Source organism: Triticum aestivum, chromosome 1B (genome assembly GCF_018294505.1).
Source record: "Triticum aestivum cultivar Chinese Spring chromosome 1B, IWGSC CS RefSeq v2.1, whole genome shotgun sequence".
NCBI classification, from domain to species: Eukaryota; Viridiplantae; Streptophyta; class Magnoliopsida; order Poales; family Poaceae; genus Triticum; species Triticum aestivum.
The window spans coordinates 492,663,101-492,686,287 of record NC_057795.1 but is presented as its reverse complement, the minus strand read 5'-3'; positions in this window follow the sequence as shown (position 1 = coordinate 492,686,287).

Below are 23,187 nucleotides of genomic sequence, written 5' to 3'. Positions count from 1 at the left end.
TAGCCTGAGCAGGTTTATGATCCCCAATATTTCAGATATATCTCTCTCCATAGCATTAACTATGGCCAGGGATATTTATCTTCCGAGTTAGGACAAATTAATATTCTATCTAATCTCTCATAAGTGGGATCTGGTAAATTGTTAGCCCAAGCGTATTTTCTGCCATTCATTGGCAAGTCTCTAAGCCCTGCATGTTCTATTATGGCATTGAACACAAAATGAAGTGGTCAGTCCCCCCTGGTTTGTTCTTTTCAGAGCTATTTCTGATTAAATTAAAATCCCCTCCAATCACACATGTAGGGGGTTATCTTGATATATTCTGGATAGCTCAGCCAGAAAAGCTGCTTTTCCATCTTTTTTAGCATCACCATAAACTATAACTAGATTCCAGCTAAATTTATCCTTTTTATCAAAGAGAAGCAATCTTACAAAATATGCTCCTTTTCCCACTTGCATCAGCTCAAAGCAATCATTATTGATGCCTACTAAAATACCACCTGATTTACCCCTAGAGGCAATCCATTCCCAGAGATTTTTTTTGCCTCTAGAAAGGTTATGTAATTCATTTAAAAAAAATCACTCTTAATATTCTTGGAGACCCACAAAATCAAGATGTTTTTCTAGAATGGTGTCTCTAATAAAATTTCTCTTAGTTTCTTGCCCTATTCCTCTAACATTCCAAAACATTCCTATCATTGTTTCTTTTCGTTTTCTTTTTCTTTTTAATTCCTATCATTATGCACTGTTGGGTGAAGTGTCAGTTCTCATTTTTTTATTATTGGAGAAAATATTCTTAAGATTGTCATAATAATCCAACTCCAATTCAGCATCAGAGTGGTCATCTTCAGAGCATAGGTCTTCCAAGACAGTGATACGTCTCCATCGTATCTACTTTTCCAAACTCTTTTGCCCTTGTTTTAGACTCTAATTTGCATGATTTGAATGGAACTAACCCGTACCGACGCTGTTTTCAGCAAAATTGCCATGGTGTTATTCTTGTGCAGATTTTTTTTTCTCGGAATGACCTGAAACTTCATGGAGATCATTTTTGGAATAAATAAAAAATATTGACGAAAGAATCAATCGAAGGGTACCCACACCCTATCCACAAGGGTGGAGGGCGCACCCACCCCCCTAGGGCGCACCCTCTGGTCTTGCGGGCCCCCTGGAGCTCCACCGACCTCAACTCCAACTCCATATATTCACGTTCGGGGAGAAAAAAAAATCAGAGAGAAGGATTTCATCGCGTTTTACGATATGGAGCCGCTGCAGCCTCCTGTTCTTCCTTGGGAGGGTAGATCTAGAGTCCGTTTTGGGCTCTGGAGAGGGGAAATCATCGCCGTCGTCATCATCAACCATCCTCCATCACCAATTTCATGATGCTCACCGCCGTGTGTGAGTAATTACATCGCAGGCTTGCTGGACGGTGATGGGTTGGATGAGATTTACCATGTAATCGAGTTAGTTTTGTTAGGGTTTGATCCCTAGTATCCATTATGTTCTAAGATTGATGTTGCTATGACTTTGTTATGCTTAATGCTTGTCACTAGGGCCCGAGTGCCATGATTTCAGATCTAAACCTGTTATGTTTTCATAATATATGTGAGTTCTTGATCATATCTTGCCAATTATATTCACCTACTATGTGTTATGATCCGGCAACCCGGAGTGACAATAGTCGGGACACTTCCCGATGATGACCGTAGTTTGAGGAGTTCATGTATTCACTAAGTGTTAATGCTTTGGTCCAGTACTCTATTAAAAGGAGGACTTAATATCCCTTAGTTTCCAATAGGACCCCGCTGCCACGGGAGGGTAGGACAAAAGATGTCATGCAAGTTCTTTTCCATAAGCACGCATGACTATATGCGGAATACATGCCTACATTATTGATGAATTGGAGCTAGTTCTGTGTCACCCTATGTTATAACTATTGCATGATGAATGCCATCCTACATAGTTATCCATCATTGATCCATTGCCTATGAGCTCGTTTCATATTGTTCTTTGCTTAGTTACTTTTCTGTTGTCATTGTTACAATTGCTACAAAACTGCTAATGTTACTTTTGCCACTGTTACCGTTACTTCCATACTACTTTGCTACTAAATACTTTGCTGCAGATATTAAGTCTTTCAGGTGTGGTTGAATTGACAACTCAGCTGCTAATACTTGAGAATATTATTTGGCCCCCCTTGTGTCGAATCAATAAATTTGGGTTGAATACTCTACCCTCAAAAACTGTTGCGATCCCCTATACTTGTGGGTTATCAGACAACATCACCAATATCTATAAGACTTGGAGAGCTCATTTCTGCCTTCCCCCCCTCTTTGTTTTTTAAACTTTGGAGATATATATGTCTTTTAGCCTGTTCCATATGGGCAATCAGGTCTAGAGTTTGGTTAACTAAGCCAATAATACACCCTAGATCAAGTCCTACACTATTAGCCATATCAAATAAAGAAATTCTTTTGTCAGTTCAAATGGGTTTCTTACCATAGTTATCTTTCTCAGCAGCCCTTTCCTTGGCTAAATCTTCAATCCTGGCATCTTTCTTATCCAGGTTTGTGTTACTCCTTCTAGTTGGTCCATCCTTGTCCTTGTCCTTTTCCTTTTCATCTTTTGTTGTTATCCCCAGTTTTGATCCCAGGGATTCCCAAGAATCTTGGCTGGCAGTATAATCTATAGGTCAGCATAGGCATCTTCCATCATTGGGTCTTGTGGGATGTTTTTATCATACTCACTTTTCTCCCCAAGCTCCTCACTAGTCAGTTCTTTGTATTCCAAAATGTCAATTTTTCCATACATGTGTTAACGAGCTCTTGTTGTCCCTTGATCATTTCCATCAGATTCTTCTTCTCCACTTCCCAGATAACATTCTTTTTCTCCTCGACAGCCCTCCAAGCTTCTTGTCTACACCTATTCTCTTCCATTTCTTGCATCCTTAGCTTCACTTTGTCTAAATCAGCTTCAACTTTCTTTCTTAATCCAACCTCAGCCAAGTATTCTTTCTGAATGCTAAAAATTTCTTCATCTTTTTCCTCATCTCCTCAAACTGTTTGAGCCCCACACTGCCTAGAGATATATTTTCCTTGTTCCCTTTAGCATCCATACCTCCAATCTTGATTTTCCCCCTCATATCTTCTGAATATGTTTCCTGCCCGATTTCAACATCCTCATATTTCCTTTTATCCTCATACCAGCCTTGATCCAGCACCTTCTCCAGCTCCATGGTCACTCTGCAGATCATGAGATCTTTGTCAGTAACTTTAGTATGTTTGGGGATATTTTCAAAGTCTCTCGCTCCCACCTGGGCTCTGACCTTGTCTTGCAGAATAGTGGTCATGTCAATTTCCAAAATAGGGCCAATTGTTGCAGCAACCTCACAATCTCCAAAGAAATGTATGAAACACTCAGGAACTTTTCCAAATTTCACCCACACTGTGTGAAGTTTTCCTATAGCTTGGGTGTCATATGTCCAACTGTCAACATTGATGATAGCTTTTGTCCCTAGCAAGTTGAAATTCCCAAACTTATGAAGCTCTATCAATCTACTTTTGTTTGGAAATCTCATGAGATAGGCCCCATCTCCCTGTTTTTTGCATCTCCAGTGCCAATTCCAGTTGAACATGTAGTTAAATCCTTCCAAGAATTGGGTCTCATTTATCTCTCCTGAGGTAACATTGATAATTACCATAGGATTGATTTGCTCACTGCTCACCATCTCCTTAGAATTTTGAATTAGGAGCACTCCAAGACCTCTTGCTGCATATCCTACAAATTTAGGTGTTGGTTTAATTTGTTTCAGCCAGACACATTCTTCATTGATGTGTGATTTTTTTTCCACAAATGATGTAATTAGGCAGTTTGCACTCTTTGGTCATATGTCTGGAGTCCTTGCACTTGTTGCATAACACTCTGAAGTTGGTCCCATTCTTGTTCTGATTAGCCCCTTCTCTCTGCCCAAACCTTGGTGTTGCCCCCCAATTGTTCTACCCTTGTCTGTTGCCCGATCCTGCATCAATCTCTCTCCCCTATTACTGTCAATGTCTTCCACAATGTCTCCTCTTCTCTTTTCGACCTCAGCATCTTTTGTCACTTCCAGAGAACATACACTCCCCTCTCCAAATGAACCACCCACTCCCTGTTGGGCAATTTGAGCTAGCAAAGCCCCAAACCATTGCTATTGTTAGAGCATCTCAAAAGAGGGGTTGATTGCAGACACAATTTCTTTATCTTTTGGATCTTGACCTGCTTGCTCCACCTCTTTTCTTGGTGTGAGATTTTCCTTACTCCCATCAGAAAACATTATTTATTTTCGAGATCCATCCCCACCATCCACCTGATGATTGAAGCTTCCAACGCTATTTCTTGGCCCGGAATTTTCCCCGCTTCTGCTGTGATGTTGATAGCTCTCTTTGAATCCGTCTACCTCCTCCTCCTTTTTCTTGTACTGAAAATTCTCTCTACCCCCTATTAACCCCCCCCCCCAATTTCCTCCAAAGCATCTGTTTATCATCTCCCCCTCACTTGCCCTTTTGGATCTGGTGGCGGCGGAGGGGGGGACCCTAATTACACGAAGGAGTCGCACTCTCCCTCTAACAGAAAGAGAGGCTCATCATTTACAAACACAAAAGTTTTAGAAAGCATATTATTCAAAGCCATGTTCTCTCTTTTCCCATTTTGCCCTTCTTTTACACACTCTTTGTCTATTTTCCTCCAATCAGGGTTAACATCGTCTCTTATTATTGAACAATTGTCAATTCCCATCTCATCTACATAAACTACCTCATTAGACCAGAAATCTGGAATTTGGGCATATTGTTTCTGACTCATTCTCTCAACAATTTCTTTTCGAAAAAGTTTTTGGTCATGAGTAACCTTGTAGATGTTTCCTCCATCGAGGACAACACAAATATGCGATCTATTTTCATCTATAATTTTATCACATGGAGCAATATTTCTATGTTTCTTCACATTTCCCCTATTCAAATTTTTGTAATCATCAGAACTGAGTAAGTACTTATTGAGATGGATGCCCGTACCTTGCGAATCCGGCGAGGCCCCAGTCTCCTCATCGGAATCCTCTCCGGCCAGCATCCAGAAGCGACTGCCAGCCGGTGAGACCCCTACTCCTCCTTCATGAAGGAGGCCAGGTGGATTAGGCGGGGGGAACATCGCGGGAACCTGGGGGCGTGCCTGGGTAGCGCTGTCACCGCACACTTGTTCTTCAGCTTGGTCGCCTGCGCCACCCCAATCTAGATCACCGCTGCCCCCCCTCGCCATATACTAAATATGAACTGATCTCCACCGGACGCATCTTTGAGCCAAGCGCGGGGGCGGAGAGCGCCATTACCGCACCAACCACCACCTCCTCTGGTCTCGTAGGGGCGGCGCGCCTGGATCTGAACTCTCTCCACTTCTGCGCCTGCTTGGGGTCATCGGTGGACGCGTCCTCCATTGCCCAGAGCATCTTCCGTAGTGGCCCCACCGCTCCACCGTTTGGGGACAGTCGGATGTCTTCCTCTTCTGTGAGCATCCAGAATCCTTGCGCCGCCGCCACCTTCAGATCTCCCTTCTCCGGGAACCAGGAGATGATTTCCCTCATCTTCTCCATCTTCCCTTCGTCTCCATCTACAATCACCGTCATATCCGCCTCAAGCGATCATTTCCAGGACGCCATCGAAGCCCAGAGCCGTTCGAGCGATTGGGGAGGAGGGAGGGGATTTTTGCCTCTCCACGTCTGTGGGAATGGCGAATGAGGTCTCCACCCCACTCCCCACATTTAAGTTGCAGCTGCCATGGTGGACAGCCTTCTCCTTGTTCACTAGCGCCATATGCCAAGGGAACGAGATCTGCATAACTTCCTCGATCTCCTTCCCCGGCCGCACCGCTCTCGCGTCGACGCAGCCGCCCCGGTCGTTGATCAGAAGCAAACGACGGGCACGGGCTCGCCGGATTACCAGGAGGGCCGGTGTATGGAGGTCGGTGTCTGTGTCAAAACCGACAGATCTCGGGTAGGGGTGGCCCAAGCTATATGTTTGAGGACCAATGGTAACTATGGACAAAGGACACAGTGTTTACCCAGGGTTGGGCCCTCTTAATGGAGGTAAAACCCTACTCCTGCTTGATTATATTCGAGGGTATAGGGGTTACAAGAGTTGATCTACCACGAGATCGAATTGGCTAACCCTAGATTAGCTAGCCTAGCAATGTTGTGATCCTGCCTCCGATCTACCCTCCGGTTTATATAGACACTGGAGGGGCTTAGGGTTGTACAAAGTCGGTTTTATAGAAAGGAATAACATATCTGAACATCTATACTTGCCATCCACGCATACGGGAGTCCCTTCCGGACACGAGAGGTGACCTACTGTCTTGTATCTTGACGGCCCATCAATCTGGCCCACATCCAATAGACCGGATGCCCGAGGACCCCCTAGTCCAGGACTCCCACAGTAGCCCCTGAACCAGTCTTCAATGATGATATATTCGGCAATCAGATTGTCTTTGGCATTACAAGGTGGGTTCCTTGAAGAATACACATTGGCTTCCCTTTGTAAAAGAATTGTATCATGCTTTTCATAATAAACACGACACTTAGCCGCGAAGACATGATATAAAAAAAGAAAGACAATGTCTTTTACTGACAACTTTTTCGGTGAAGCGTCAGACTTAATCCTTCGACATTTTGAACCGTTTTCCCACCCCGCGTTCTGTGTTTTGAGGCCACGCCTCATGGGCACGTCCTGTCAAAACAGAGATCGTGCCCACTTAATACGGTATTGCACATCAGTGATATTTGGGTAATCCAACCGTCTGCGGTGCACGCCTTCATTGGGAATAGGCGAGATTCAAGGCACGAGTGGGGGGCAGTTGGTATTTTTACTGCCTATAAGAGGGCAATGGATCTTTACTTTCTTCCCCACGCCTTCACATCTCCTCAGCCTTCCAATCTCCCAACCTCTCTGCGCCCGCAAAGTCTCCATCTTTTTCACCACAACCACCTCCTCCGACCATGGCCGGAGCTGGCTCCAAAGGCAAGTGGGAGGCCTCCTCCGTGACAGAGAAGGAGATAAAAGATCTCCGGAGTGCAGGGTACCTCGCCGCCGATATCAAGCACAGGCTTCCCCCCGGAGGTCAAGTCATTCCCACTCCGAAGCCCGTCGAACGGGTCATCTTCCTTCCCCACTTCCTTAGAGGGTTAGGTTTTCCACTCCACCCGTTCGTCCATGGACTCATGTACCACTACGGGCTAGATTTCCATGATCTAGCCCCGAACTCTTTCTTCCACATCTCAGCGTTCATCGTCGTGTGTGAGGATCTCCTCCGCCTCCACCCACACTTCGTCCTGTGGCTCAAGGTTTTCAACGTGAAGCCGAAGGTGGTCGACGGGCAGCATGCGAACTGCGGCGGAACTATGATTAGGAAGCTGCCGAACACCACATGGCCCAAAGGGGCCTTTGTGGAGACCATGAAGATCTGGCAATAGGAGTGGTTCTATATCACCGAGCCGTGCTGCATTAAGTGGGCGGCCATTCCAGAGTTCAGATCCGGACCCCCCATGAGGCTCACCTCCTTTAACGCGAAGGGCCTCGACTGGGGGTCCTAGACGAAGGTGCAAGCGCTGCAAATGTGCATCACCAACGTGCTAGGGAAGAATGTTGGTCTAACCAACATGGTTCAGATCATGCTCTTCCGTCGCATTCTCCCCTGCCAGTGTCGGGCTTCCCCCATGTGGGAATTCAAGTCGGAGGAGCCGCGGATGCTACAACATTTCCTCGGCACCACGCACGAGGGAATGTGGAAGCTGCTCTTCAAGGCGCAGAAGAGCTGGCCCATGGAGACCGAAGACGTCAGCCTCAACGCCATGATTCCGACCTCTCCGGTAAGTATTCGATATCTCCGAAGACATACCGAGTATATATATATGTTCGATCTATGCCGAACTCACCAGCCCATCCTTTGTTACAGGGCTGGACCAAGAAGTCGGAGCAGATCAAGTGTCTGGCTCCGCTGCCCGAAAACCCGGTCACTCCTTAGCTGGAGGAGATGATGGTCCTGGCGCCTTACAAGCCACTGGAGAAGAAGGCCAAGAAGAGCAAGAGGTCCAAGGACAGGCCCCGCTGCAAAGGTCCTCCAGAAGTTGTGTCCGGAGAGACCGAGCCCATCTCCTCCCATGAGGAAGACAAGGACGAAGAGGAGTAGGAGGAGGAGGAAGAGGAAGTGGAGAGCGAATCCCCCTCAAGACGAGGAGGGGAAAGAGGACAACCTCCGAGAACCTGGAGGGGCGACGTCGGAGAAGGAGGGGGGTGGTCCTCTCGGATAGTTCAGACTCGGAGTCCGAACACAGCCCGGAGAGGGTCCAAACGGAGAAGCCCCTGGCCGAAACATAAGTGTCAGAAACTTACTTGTTCTCGCTTTAATCTGCCTCTATCATGCCCAATCTTTTTATGCTTTTCAGCCCTCTGCGTGAGATCCCGATTCCTTCCACTTCGGAAGGGAACTCTCTAGCCCCTGGAGAGGCGGAGAGTGACAGTCCATCTCGTGCCTCCTCCCTGCCATGGAGGACACCGAGGTGTCATCCCAAAGGCCATCTCCTGGCCGGGGAGGTCCAGATGAGACCGTCCAGAAGGCGCCCGAGGACAACACCTCGGACGCTGTAGAGCGGGCCACGGCGACCGCCATGACCATTGAGGGTGGGGGGCTTCAACAATCTGGGCCCTCACCAAACACCGCCCCGGAGACCAGTACGGCTCCGGGTTCAGACCAACATCCCCCTTCGAAAGAGGGGGGAGGAGCAGGAGCTCCATCGGTGGCCTCTGCCAATCCGGAGGCCGCTGACAGTATGCAGGAGGCATTGCAACATGCCTCCATTGTGGAGGAACACCACACCCTGATGGGTGTGGTCATGGAAAAGGTTAGGTCCGCGAAGAGTGGACTGATCGAAGCCTTCAACAGCCTATTGACAGGCTTTGAGGTAAGCGATGTAATATTCTGTACTAGCTTTTTATTTTTTTGTACACATATATGTGTTAGGCAAAACCTATTGTAGACAGTAGCCCCTGAGGCTATGTCCGGATTAGGACAATCCGGACAGAGGATCAAAACAGGTTGATAACGTGCCATATATATTGTTGGACATGCTTCGATGTTGGCGGCTACTGCCCAGGCCGTAGAGATAGCTGAGCTCAATCGGAAGCTTCGGCTATCCGACGAGGAACTCGACCGTATCAACAAACGGTTTAATGAAACTGAAGGTATGTGAAAGTACTTCATACCTGAAAGTGATGTTTGTATGTAGTCGTGTAAACTGACTAAAAATGTTACAAAAATACTCACAATTGGCGTAGATGAGGTCGAGTCCCTCAAGAGTGCCATCACCAAAGCCAAGAAGGAGGCAGAGGTGAGCAAGGTGGCCGCGGACAAAGCGGCCAAGGATTTAGAGGAGGAGCAAACCTCCGAGCTCACCAAAGCTGAGCCTTAAGGAAGCCCGGGTTGATGCCCAGGGCGCTCGCTAGGAGATCCAAGAGGAGAGGCAGATTGCGGCTGGTAAGGCCTTTATCATGCAGAGTAGATATACTAGTAAGAGATATATTTTACTGACCCGAGTTTGGAGTTGTCCAGGTGCCTTTGCGGATCTGCCGAGGAGTATTGCGGATGCCGCGACATTCTTCCGAGCCGAAGAGGGGAGCTCAACGGAGAAGTTGTTCTGGTCGCAGTACCTTGCGCCAGAGCTTCTAGTGCCCCTGAGTGACCAGTTGAAGTAGCTGTCCGAGCTGCACAGGGTGGCCGGACTGGCCATGAAGGACGTAATAGTCTGTCTATGGCCGGCCGAGGCCATACCTAGCAGCCACTTTGGACTCGTGAAGAGGCTGGTGGAGGCGCTTCCTCGGATCGATGCCCTCAAGCGGTCGTCCTACATAGAAGGTGCTCGGAGGACCTTTGCCCATGTCAAGGTGCAGTGGGCGAAGATGAAGGCCACCGAGATTGCCATCACAGGGCCACCTGAGGGCAAGGAGCATCGGCGGCCAGAGACGTACTTCGACGAGGTCCTCGAGGGAGCCCATATTATAGAGGGCCAGTGCTCCAAGGACATCATATTTGAGTAGTTGTGTCCGGTTTGTAAGAGTCATGTAATGAACTCATGATGTAAAAAATGGTTATGCTTTTTATGATTAGTTTATCCTCCTATTTGGCCGTTTATATGTCTGAAAGTTTACCAGTCGTCTGCTTCAGCCCCCACGTAAATATTACAGGGGTGTTCAGGAACACATGGCAACACTTAATCCAATGTCTTGGTCCGATGTAGGAGGCGTCTTGTGGAGTGAACTAGGCAATCAGACTATGTATCTTTGTACTTTCACTTGGCCATAAGAGTCCATTAGTGGCGCTAAGTACTAGCCCCTCGTCGCATGATCGGCAATCCGGAGTGCGGCACCTTTGCAACGCGGCTGGTCGAAAACCCAACCCCTCATATAACACGACATAAATCGCGAACGATTCATAGTATAACACTAAGTCACCGGGTCGCTGACCCGCTCTTGCTCACCATGACAGTCAGTTTTCGGCTTTCTCTACTGAGGTACTTAACCGGATGAACCAGAAATACAATTGCAGCAATTCTCCCTTTACTACCTTAGCCGAACTTGCGGAACATAAGGTGGCAAACACAGGAGCCGGGCAACCCAACTATAAACCAAAGACATAATTCGGAGTCGATGCATATAATGCCATATCCGGGACGCCGAAGAGTTCCCTATAGGTGTTCGGACTTAATAATTTTGCAGGGCCGAATACAGCCCCTGTTATGAAGGCCGTGTCTAACCACGTATGTCAATCGAGCGTAAGGGGGAAACACAGATGACAAGGTAATAACATGACCCAACCATTAAGGTGATAATCATCTGCTTCCTTTATATATTTATTGATACGCCGGCGATAGATAGTGCTATTAAGGTCATATTTCATGCCCCCCCAAATAAAGGGTTTTACATAAGGGAAAGTCTAACACAGGGCCTAAAGATCATAGTTTTGAAAAACACAAAAAAAAAGAAAATCCCAATGATGCCCTGCCGCACGTCTGCGACTTTTCTCCTTAGTAATAATTCCTTTGAGAGGAGTGTTTGATGGTTGGGAAACGCTATCCTTAAGAGGATCTCCTGCAACAACCATATAGCAAGTAGGGCTCTTGATCAACCTATAGTAAGAGAAAAAATATATATATGCGGTCCAAGTAGGATCAAGCTGTACAATGGACCTCTTCTACAGTGTGCCTCCGGCGCCGCCCAAGGTATTTTTAGTGCGTAATTATGTACGCGCGGTACACAAATCGCAACCTGGTAGGGCGATCGGCGGAGGCCGAGCTGCTAATCAAGGTCTGGATCCGTTGATTTATCGCTATTAAGCATGGACCAGACTCGTTTGGACACTCGTTGGTTTTTTTGGCCGGTGAACTGATTGGCTTGATAAGGTCGCCATATACTTCGGCTACAAGGGCCGCGGTGTGCTCTTCAGTATGGAGGTAGCGCTCCATATTACCATTGACTGTAATAACGCCACGAGGTCCAGGCATTTTAAGCTTCAAGTAAGCATAGTGCGGGACTGCATTAAAGCAGGCGAAAGCAGTTCGTCCGAGCAGTGCATGGTAGCCATTGCGGAAAGGGACGATGTCGAAGATTAATTCTTCACTGCGAAAATTATCTGGGAAGCCGAATACTACCTCCAGTGTAATTGAGCCCGTACAACGGGCCTCCACTCTTGGTATCACACCTTTAAAGGTAATGTTACTAGGCTTGATTCATGATGGGTCGATCCCCATCTTACGGACAGTATCTTGATAAATCAAGTTGAGACTGCTTCCTCCGTCCATAAGGACTCTAGTGAGATGGTGTCCGTCAATAAGTGGGTCAAGAACCAGGCGGCCGAGCCCCCGTGCCGGATACTGGTTGGGTGGTCCCTGTGATCAAAGGTGATTGGATAGGCTGACCATGGGTTAAACTTGGAGGCGACATGCTCTACGACATAGATGTCCCGTAGTGCGCATCTGCGCTCCTTTTTGGGGATATGAGTGACATATATCATGTTCACTATCTTCACCTTAGGGGGAAACTTCTTCTGACCCTCGATGTTCGGCTGACGGGGCTCGTCATCGTCTTCGCTTGGAGGCCATTTTCCATTGTTATCGGTATTGATTTTACTGGCCTGTTTGAAAACCCAACAATTCTTGTTGGTATGGTTCGCAGGCTTATCGGGTGTGCCATGAATCTGACAGGGCCTCTCAAGGATTTTATCTAAGCTGGATGGCCCGTCCTTGCTGCCTTTGAAAGGTTTCTTCTGCTGACCGGACTTAGGACCGTGATACGTCTCCAACGTATCTATAATTTTTGATTGTTCCATGCCATTATATTGTCCATCTTGGATGTTTTATATGCATTTATATGCTATTTTATATGATTTTTGGGACTAACCTATTAACCTAGAGCCCAGTGCCACTTTCTGTTTTTTCCCTTGTTTTTGAGTTTTACAGAAAAGGAATACCAAACGGAGTCCAATTGACCTGCCAATTTTTGTGGATTTTTTATGGACCAAAAGAAGCCCTCAAAGTAAAAGAGTTGGTACAGAAGAGTACCGAGCCATCCACAAGGGTGGAGGGCGCGCCCTACCCCTGGGCGCGCCCCCTATCTCGTGGATGACTCGGAGACCCCCCCCTGACGTGAGACTGACGCCAAAAATTCCTAAAAATACAGAAACCCCCGAAAAGAAACCTAGATCGGGAGTTCTGCCGCCACAAGCCTCTATAGCCACCAAAAACCTCTCGGGAGCCCGTTCCGGCACCCTGCCGGAGGGGGAATCCATCACCGGTGGCCATCTTCATCATCCCGACGCTCTCCATGACGAGGAGGGAGTAGTTCACCCTCGGGGCTGAGGGTATGTACCAGTAGCTATGTGTTTGATCTCTCTCTCTCTCATGTTCTTGATTTGGCACGATCTTGATGTATCGCGAGCTTTGCTATTATAGTTGGATCTTATGATGTTTCTGCCCCCTCTACTCTCTTGTAATGGATTGAGTTTTCCCTTTGAAGTTATCTTATCAGATTGAGTCTTTAAGGATTTGAGAACACTTGATGTAGGTCTTGCGTGGGATACCCGTGGTGACAATGGGGGTATTCTATTGATCCACTTGATGTATGTTTTGGTGATCAACTTGCGGGTTTCGTGACCTTGGGAATCTATGCATAGGGGTTGGCACACATTTTCGTCTTGACTCTCCGCTAGAAACTTTGGGGCACTCTTTGAAGTTCTTTGTGTTGGTTGAATAGATGAATCTGAGATTGTGTGATGCATATCATATAATCATACCCACGGATACTTGAGGTGACATTGGAGTATCTAGGTGACATTAGGGTTTTGGTTGATGTGTGTCTTAAGGTGTTATTTTACTACTGACTCTAGGGCTATTTGTGACACTTATAGGAATAGCCCAATGGATTGATCGGAAAGAATAACTTTGAGGTGGTTTCGTACCCTACAATAATATCTTCATTTGTTCTCCGCTATTAGTGACTTTGGAGTGACTCTTTGTTGCATGTTGAGGGATAGTTATATGATCCAATTATGTTATTATTGTTGAGAGAACTTGCACTAGTGAAAGTATGAACCCTAGGCCTTGTTTCGGAGCATTGCAATACCGTTTTCGCCCACTTTTGTTACTTGCTACCTTGCTGTTTTTATATTTTTAGATTATAAAAACCTATATCTACCATCCATATTGCACTTGTATCACCATCTCTTCACCGAACTAGTGCACCTATACAATTTACCATTGTATTGGGTGTGTTGGGGACACAAGAGACTCTTTCTTATTTGGTTGCAGGGTTGTTTGAGAGAGACCATCTTCATCCTATGCCTCCCACGGATTGATAAACCTTAGGTCATCCACTTGAGGGAAATTTTCTACTATCCTACAAACCTCTGCACTTGGAGGCCCAACAACGTCTACAAGAAGAAGGTTGTGTAGTAGACATCAGACCGCTGAATCCGGCATTGACTGTCGTATCGTCTGCGTCGTCATTGTTGTTGTTCCAACGTTTGTTTTTATTGTGGCGAGGTTTACCATTGCCGTCCCGCACCTTAGAAGTGCCGGGGTCACCCGAGTTGTTGCTTCTACGAGCCAACCAGCTGTCTTCGCCTGCACAAAAGCGGGTCGTGGGTGCCGTTAAGGCTGCCATGGTCTTCGGCTTTTCCTGCCCAAGTGTCAGGCGAGCCATTCGTCACAGACACTATGTTTAAAGGCCACTAAGGCTTCGATGTCCGGATAGTCTACGATCTGGTTCTTTTTAGTTATGAACCGATTCCAAAGCTTGCGGCCTGATCCGCCTGGCTGCTGAATTATGTGACTCAAGTCGTTAGCATCCGATGGCCGGACATAAGTGCCCTGAAATTTGGCCCGAAAAGCATCTTCCAAGTCTTCCCAGGTTCCAACAGGAGTTTTCTGGGAGGCTGTTTAATCGGTGACGTGCTGGTCTTTTCAGCTTTAGAGGAAGATATTTAATGGCGTGGAGATCGTCTCCTCGAGCCATGTGAATGTGGAGAAGAAAATCTTCAATCCGGATCGGTCGTCCCATTGTACTATTCGATGTTTACGAGTTTAAAACCTTTCGGAAATTGGTGTTCCATGACCTCATCTGTGAAGCATAAGGGGTGTGCGGCCCCTCTATATCGTGCAATGTCGCGGCGGAGATCGGCTGACATCTGAGTTCGGTTCTGATCCCAAATACATTAATGATCGTCATGCCGGGCTTCATAGCCATTGTCTCGCATCGGGGCACGACCCCTTGATCCGTAGATTGACCTAGTCTGACAAGCTTTATTGGCTAGGTCAAGTTGCAAGTCATACGTGTATCTCGCGGCTGCCGTCTCCCTGCCTCTTCGACAAGGGGGTGCAGGTTGGTGTTCGGCTTGATATGCCGTTTTATCCCGCCCACGTGGTGGTCAGTCTGGTTGGTCTGCCTGATTATACTTCGATGGTATTGGCTCAAGGGCTTCATCGTCGAATTGTGGCAGCAGCTTGCGCTTAGGGTAACTTTTAACAGGTCACTCGTGGCCGTATTCCTCAGTGACCAGGACCTTAGTCCACCTTTCGTTAAGCATATCTTGTTAGGCTTTTAGCTGCTGCTGCTTATTTTTCAGGCTCCGGGCTATAGCAATAAACTGTCGCTTGAAGCATTCCTGATCGAGGGGTTCCTCTGGGATAATAAAATCTTCGTCGCCGAGGCTGACCTCCTCTTCGAATTCTGGCATATAGTTGCTATCCTCCCAATCTTCGTGATCGACGTGTCCGAGACTGTATTCACCCTCTTCCCTTTCGTCCTGTTCAGATGTGGGCTCGACGGAGTATTCGGGGTCTTCGGCATCATCCGGAGTCTCATTATCTCCGGTGCCGGTGTTACTGTCCTTCGCTTGTCGCGATCGTGAGCGGCGCCGCTGACATTGGTGCTTTGGTGGTTTATCGACAGGGTTGTCCTTGTTGGGGCTCGGATTATCCTCGTCGTTCTTTTTATCCAGAGTGTCCACCATGTACACATCATAGGTTGAGGTGGCCGTCCAATGCCCCGTTGTCGGTGTCAAAACTGGCGGATCTCGGGTAGGGGGCGCCGAACTGTGCGTCTAAAGCTAATGGTAATAGGAGGCAGGGGACATGATGTTTTATCCAGGTTCGGGCCCTCTCAATGGAGGTAATACCTTACTTCCTGCTTGATTGATCTTGATGATATGAGTATTACAAGAGTTGATCTACCACGAGATCATAGAGGCTAAACCCTAGAAGCTAGCCTATTATTATGATTGTTGTTGTCCTACGAACTAAACCCTCCAGTTTATATATCCAAGCTTGCCTTCCACGCAAAGGAGAGTCCCATCCGGACACGGGACGGAGTCTTCAATGTTGTATCTTCATAGTCCAACAGTCCGGCCAAAGTATATAGTCCGGCTGTCCGAGGACCCCTTAATCCAGGACTCCCTCAGTAGCCCCTGAACCAGGCTTCAATGACGATGAGTCCGGCACGCAGATTGTCTTCGGCATTGCAAGGCGGGTTCCTCCTCCGAATACTCCATAGAATATTTATAACACGAGAATCATGTCCGGCTCCGCAAATCAAATTCCACATACCACCATAGAGAGTATAAATTTCCATAAATCTAATCCACTAACGGCTTTTCATAGCGTGACGTCCCACCACGGCCTAGTCTTTATTCAAACCGTTTCTCCTGACCAGCCACTACACGTGCTGCGAGGCGGTTTTATCGGCACGTCTTGTCGAAGCAGAGATCATGTCCCCCTTATCACGGGATTCTCATCAATACGGGTGTGGGTAACCCAACCGTGTTTGTTTAATATGACTCCTCGATTTTAGGCAAGTCCCAAATGGTCACGCGGGGGACGCTTGATATTCGTCCTCTTTATAAAGGGGCCAAGGCATGTCCTTTTCTTCCCATGCTTGATCCTGCCCTCCCGCGCCTCGAGTTCCAACACCCAAGGCTCGAGCTAAAGCACTTCGGTCCTTCGACCATGTCTGGATCCAATCTTCAAGGCCGGTGGATGGCCTCGTCCGTCACAGAGGAGGACACCCGGAAGCTTAGGGAGGCCAGGTATCTCACCGCCGAAATCCCGCACAGGCTGCCTGCTCAAGGGCAGGTCATCCCCACTCCCGAACCCAACGAGAGTGTCGTATTTATTTACCACTTCCTCCGCGGGCTAGGTGTTAGTCTTGATCCCTTCATGAGGGGGCTTATGTTCTATTACAGGCTAGATTTCTACGATCTAGCTCCGGATTCCATCATTCAAATCTCGTCGTTTATCATCGTGTGCGAAGCCTTTCTCCGCATTACCCCCCACTTCGGCCTGTGGCTCAAGACTTTCAATGTGAGGCCGGGGGTGATTGACGGTCATCACGCGGAGTGCGGAGGGGCTATAATAAGCAAAGATGCCGTCGCCCCATGGCCAAAAGGTTCTTTCATGGAGACTTCTGATTTATGGCAGCGGGAGTGGTTTAACATCACCGCTCCCTGAGGAGTGAAGTGGGCGGCTGCTCCAGCGTTCTGCCCGAGCCCTCCACCGCAACTGGCATCGTGGGTCAACAAGGGGCTGGACTGGGGGCCGGTTAACGACGGGCCGACATTGCAAAGCCACATCCAAGACCTTCTTAAGAGGGAGGTCAGCCTTGTTAAGATAATGCAAGTGATGCTGGTTCGTCGAGTCCTGCCCTGCCAACGTCGTCCTCTCCGTATGTGGGAGTTCAACCCAGAAGGACCGCGAACCGTCCAACAATTCTTTGGCATGACGCTCAAAGAGATGTACGAGTCATTCTTCGGATCAAGAATAAAGTGTCCGGACACCACCGAGGACGCGGGTCTCAATTGCAACCGCCCAAATACCTAGGTAAATACTTCCGCTACCGAACACACCATCCTTTATGTCTATGATGACATCATTCTAAAAAATTACTCTCTGCCAGGACTGGCTGAAGAAGGCGGAGAGGATTAGGTGTCCGGCCCCTCTTCCCGAAGGCTTGCCGAATCCTTTGTTGACCAGGATGCTTGAGCACACGCTGTATCAGGTGCCATCGGGAGAAGACGATGGGAGGAATAAAGAAGCCACTGGTGGGCCTCACTTTCTACACATCCAAATCGGAGGAGCAAGTGCCTCCGCGAAGGAGGATAATCGGGAAGGGGAATCTAAAATCTCCTCCCCTCAAGGTAAGAAAAGGGCAGCCTCTGAAGATTTGGAGATGGAGGCTTCTAAACGAGGGAAGGAGACCTCACAAGGGGGTCGGCCCTCCATCGAGCCGTAAGTAAAAGAGTACTTCGGTAAATATACCCTGTTTTGTCTCTAAGGATAATGACCGAAACATATTTGTTGCAGTCCGGCTCATAGCCCTTCTCCATAGAGTTCGTCCTCAGGGGATCTTCCTTCGGGGATGATGGAGAGCGAGACGCCTCCCCCTGCTTCCCTGTCACACGGGGCGGACGACCCTGAGGTGTCGACACGGAGGGTTTCTCCTAATCTACCAAGGCCAGAAGTTGATACTTCGGCTGCCCAGAGTCTGGAATATCCGGCTCCCAAAGAGAGCTTCAGGAGAAGTCCGGGGCTGTCCGGCACACAGCCAGACACACTAATGGGCCTTCTGGAGCGGGCGGCCATCTCAGAGACACATCGTGCCCTAATGGGTACGGTGGTTGAGAGGATTTCATCCGCGAAAAGCGGTTTGAATGAAGCTTTTACGAGTCTGCTGAGAGGCTTTGATGTACGCAAAAAAATGTATTTTTGATGGTACCGCACATGCGAAGCATGCTCTTCGTAGATAGTAGCCCCTGAGACTTTGGTTGCCATCAACATGGCGAACAGAGGATCATAATCTCTGGTAGTAAGCGCTCTGCTTTATGTGCAGGTGGCTGAGGGTCCGGTGGCCGAACGATCCGCTGATTTTTCCGAACTAAAGCGGCAGCTGGACGTGGCCGATGTCGACATCGTGCTGGTTAACAAGCAGCTTGACAAGGCCCGGGGTATGTATTTTCGGCTTGTCAGCAAATGTTTAAGAGGAGCATGATGCTAGTATCTATAATATGCTGTGACTGCAGATGGAGCTGCTGCCGTGGAGACCTTTCGGGCAGAGCTTGCCAGAGCCAAGGAGCAAGCCCGAATAAGTGATGCGGCCGCTCTGAAGGCGGTCGAAGAGTTAAGAGCCGAACAGGCTGCTCATCGTTGGAGCGAAGAAAAGATAGCCCAGATGGCTACCGAGCTGGAAGATGCCGCCAACCGCCGTGAGCTCCTTGAAAAGGAAAATCAAGCAAAAGCGGCTGACTTGAAGAGGACCTTGGAGGCAGCCAAGGAAACCCGCTCTGAAATGAGGGGGATAAGAGAGGAGCTTCGTGAAGCCAGAAATATCGTGGCTGGGAAGCCCTATTTGTTGCGGATGAAATTCGTAGATCCGAAGTATGCCCCTCTGGATCATTTATGGAGTGCGGTGGACACGTATGCGGACCTGGCAAAGAGTGTTGCTGATGCGACCGAGATTTTCAAAGATCGGAAAGACCATAAGGCTGAGAGGTTATTCTGGTTGCAGTTCAGTGCTCCGACGCGTCCGCTGCCGTTGAATGAAAAGATGGCCGCCTGGGCCGAACTCCACAGGTTGTCCGGGCTTGCTATGAGGTCTGTCGTGGATCATCTTTGGCCACAAGGACCAAGGCCGGACAATTATTTTGGATTGGTGCAACAGTTCCTTGGTGCTGTGTCGCATATCGATGCTGTGAAGAGGTCGGCGTGCATAGAGGGTGCGCGGATGGCTCTTGCCCGTGTTAAAACATACTGGGTTGTGATGGAAACCACCACTATTGCAACCCGGAGTGCGGCGGAAGGCCAGGACCCGACCGAGCACTATTTCAAAGAAGTTTTAGAAGGCACCCGTTTAATAGAGGCTCAATGCTCGAAGAGTGCCATGTTCGAATGATATGTATCGCAATTGTAAAGACAATGCTATTTTGATTATAAAGGTTGTGTTTATACTTTTGCCTAAAAGTATTATAATGCCTCCTGTGCGGCCGTTTATGTATGTATATAACCTGAAAGTTTGCAGTCGTTGGCTTCAGCCCCCACGCATATAATGCGGGGGTGTTCGAGAAAGCGCGTAGTCACACTTGATCCAACGTCTTGGTCCGTTAAGGAGGTGATAGCGCGACGAACCAGGCAATCGGACTATATAGCTTTAACACTTTCACTTAGCCATAGGAGTTTGACGGTGGGGCTATTGTATAGCCCCTGGTACTTTCGCGGTCATCCGGATATGGTGCGCGTATGTACGTGACCGGGAAACCGGTCCTTCGTTTAATGCGGAGGAATTGCGAAGATTCCGTTGGGTCATCGAGTGGTTGACCAGTCTCGTGCTGTATCATGACAGTCAGTTTTCGGCTTTCTCTACTGAGGTGCTCATCCAGATGAACCGGGGCACAATCACAGTAGTTCTCCCGGTGCCGCCTTAGTCGATAGAGCGGAACGTAAGGTAGCAAAACATGGGAGCCGGGCAAACCCAACATTTGACCAAAGACATGATTCGGAGCTGATGCATATAAGGCTAAACTCGCGACGCTGAACACTCCCTAAGGTATTCGGACTTTATAATGTGTAATGGGCTGAATAACGCCCTTGACAATAAGCCCTGAGTTTCCAGGTATGAGCAATAGTCTGGTGTGACAAAAATGCCGAAAATGCTAGCATCCCTCCCGGTTGTATAAAGTATCTAGAGGGGAAGAAGCAACAAGAGATATTAAAAAGGTTTACGCAGGGTCTTAATCTAAAAAGAAACCTTTGAGCGGGTCCCTGCTGCACGTCTGCGCCTTTATCTCTGTTGTCCTGGAAGGGTGTAGCACGATGATCATCTGTAAAAAAATAAAAAACCTAGGTGAAAGACTTCGTGCAAGGTGTTCGTTAATCTGAGTGAACCATGGAAATGCAACGTGTTATTGTATTGATAGGGTCAAGCCAAACTGTGGGCTCTTCTTGCGGGTAGCCCCTAGCATCTTTTGTGGGGAAATCCCAACTGGGCTGTTACATTGGGTAGAGCACCGGACTCGTCTAACCGTGTCCGTGGTCTTGACGACCGACCATTCATCCTGGTTGGAGGGCCGCTTAGTGTTTGGCTGCTAGAGCCGCCACGTATTCTTCCGCGCGTAAGGAACACTCTGTATTTCCACTAACTATGATGACACCGCGTGGACCGGGCATCTTAAGTTTGAGGTAGGCATAATGCGGTACCGCATTAAAACGGGCGAAGGCCGTTCTTCCGAGTAGTGCGTGATAGCCACTTCGGAATGGAACAATGTCGAATGTTAATTCCTCGCTTGTGAAGTTGTCGGGAAAACCGAATACAACCTCTAGTACTAAAGAGACCATACAGTGGGCCTCGACACCTGGTATTACTCCTTTAAAGGTAGTGTTGCTTAGGCTGATTCTTGAGGGGTCTATCCCCATTTTGCGGACAGTGTCCTGATATATCAGGTTTATACTACTGCCGCCGTCCATGAGGACTCGTGTGAGATGGTATCCGCCAGTTATTGGGTCGAGCACCAAGGCTGCCGATCCTCCGTGCCGGATACTAGTCGGATGGTCCTTGCGATCGAAGGTGATCGGGCAGGCCGACCAGGGATTAAATTTGGGGGCGACGGGCTCAAGAGCGTATATGTCTCGGAGTGTGCGTTTGCGTGTTTTCTTTGGAATGTGAGTTATGTAAATCATATTCACTGTTTTGACTTCTGGTGGGAATTTTTTTCTGTCCTCCAGTGTTCGGTTGACAAGGCTCATCCTCGTATTCACTTGGCGTCTCCCTCCCCTTTTGTTCGGCATTCAGTTTGCCGGCCTGTTTGAAAACCCAACACTCTTTGTGGGTGTGGTTTGCAGGTTTTTTGGGGGTGCCGTGAATCTGACATAATTTGTCTAGAATCTTGTTTAGGCTGGACAGTCCATCTCTGCTGCCTTTAAATGGCTTCTTCCGCTGACCGGGTCGAGAGCCCCTGAATCCGGCATTGACCGTCGTGTTTTCTGGGCTGTCATTATTGTTTCGACACTTGTTTTTGTTGCGTCGCGGCTTCCCGTTGCCATCAATGACTTCAGATGTGCTTGGGTCGCTGGTGTCGCTACGGGCCAGCCAACTGTCCTCCCCCGTGCAAAAGCGGGCCATAAGGCTTGTTAGGGCTGCCATTGTCCTCGGCTTTTCTTGGCTGAGGTGTCAGGCGATCCATTCGTCTCGGATACTGTGTTTGAAGGCCGTTAGGGCTTCACGTCCGGGCAATCGACAATTTTATTCTTCTTAGTAAGAAATCTGTTTCAGAGTTTTCGGGCTGACTCTCCGGGCTGTTGAATTATGTGACTTAGGTTGTCTGTGTCCGGAGGTCGGACATAGGTCCCTTGAAAATTGGGCCTAAAAGCATCCTCCAGCTCTTCCCAACTTCCAATTGAGTTTTCAGGAAGGCTTTTCAACCAGTGGCGAGATGGTCCTTTCAATTTGAGGGGTAGGTATTTAATGGCGTGGAGATCTTCTTCACGAGCCATGTGGATATGAAGGATAAAGTCCTCGATCCAGACCCTAGGGTCTGTAGTTCCGTCGTATGCCTCTATATTCACGGGCTTAAATCCTTTCGGGAATTCATGGTCCAGCACCTCATCGGTCAAGCACAGGGGGTGTGCGGCACCCCTGTATTTGGACGTGTCATGGCATGCCGTCGACGGTTGTTGTGTTTGTAAGTGCATCTAGTGCCACCCCTAGTTGGTTTTGGAGTATTGACGACAAAGTTGGTTGAGGGACTAATGCGTTTGTGAGAATTGCAGGATAACGCAGGTAGTGTCCCTCATTGATTCGGTTTACCTACCGGAGATGATCCCTAAAAATGTATGAAGACATTGACGACAATGGTGGTATGTGAAGATATTCATATTGAAGACTATGACATGAGAAGACAATGAGTGAAGACTATGGAGCGTGAAGACTGTGTTGTTTCGTTGGTTCCTTTTCTTCTTTGTTGAGTCATAGGAACCACCGTACTGTTAAGTGGGGTCCAAGTGAACAAAGTCAGAATGACTGAAGTGATGCTCAACCCAAATCCTATGTCTTCGAGCGAAGACAATGAGAGCAAATCTTATCCAGAGCTGGATGAGTCAGCTTTGCTTGTAGCCCAAGTAAAGTTGCCGTGTGTGTTTGAAATCTGACCGTTGGAACACGTGTCAGTTCCTTAGTGACCCAGGGTCATTTCGGACATATCAGGTCGGGTTGCCTTGTGGCTATAAATAGCCCACCCCTACACCATAAATTGGTGGCTGCTCAGAGTTAGTTTACGGCTTTTGTCGTTTGAGAGCAACCCACCTCGAAGCCTTTGAGAGAGAGAAATCCTTGCGAGGACAAAGCCCAAACACCCAGAGCCAAAGAGTGTTAGGCATCACTGAAGTCTTTCTGTCTGAGTGACCTGAAGACTTATTACACTTGAGGACTGTGTATCCTCCAGCGGTTAGGCGTCGCATTCTGAGCATCCAAGAGTCATTGTGGATCGCCGGTGAACGAAGTCTGTGAAGGTTCGGAAGTCTACCTTGAAGACTTACCAGAGTGATTGGGCGAGGACTGTGTGTCCTTAGCTCAAGGGGAA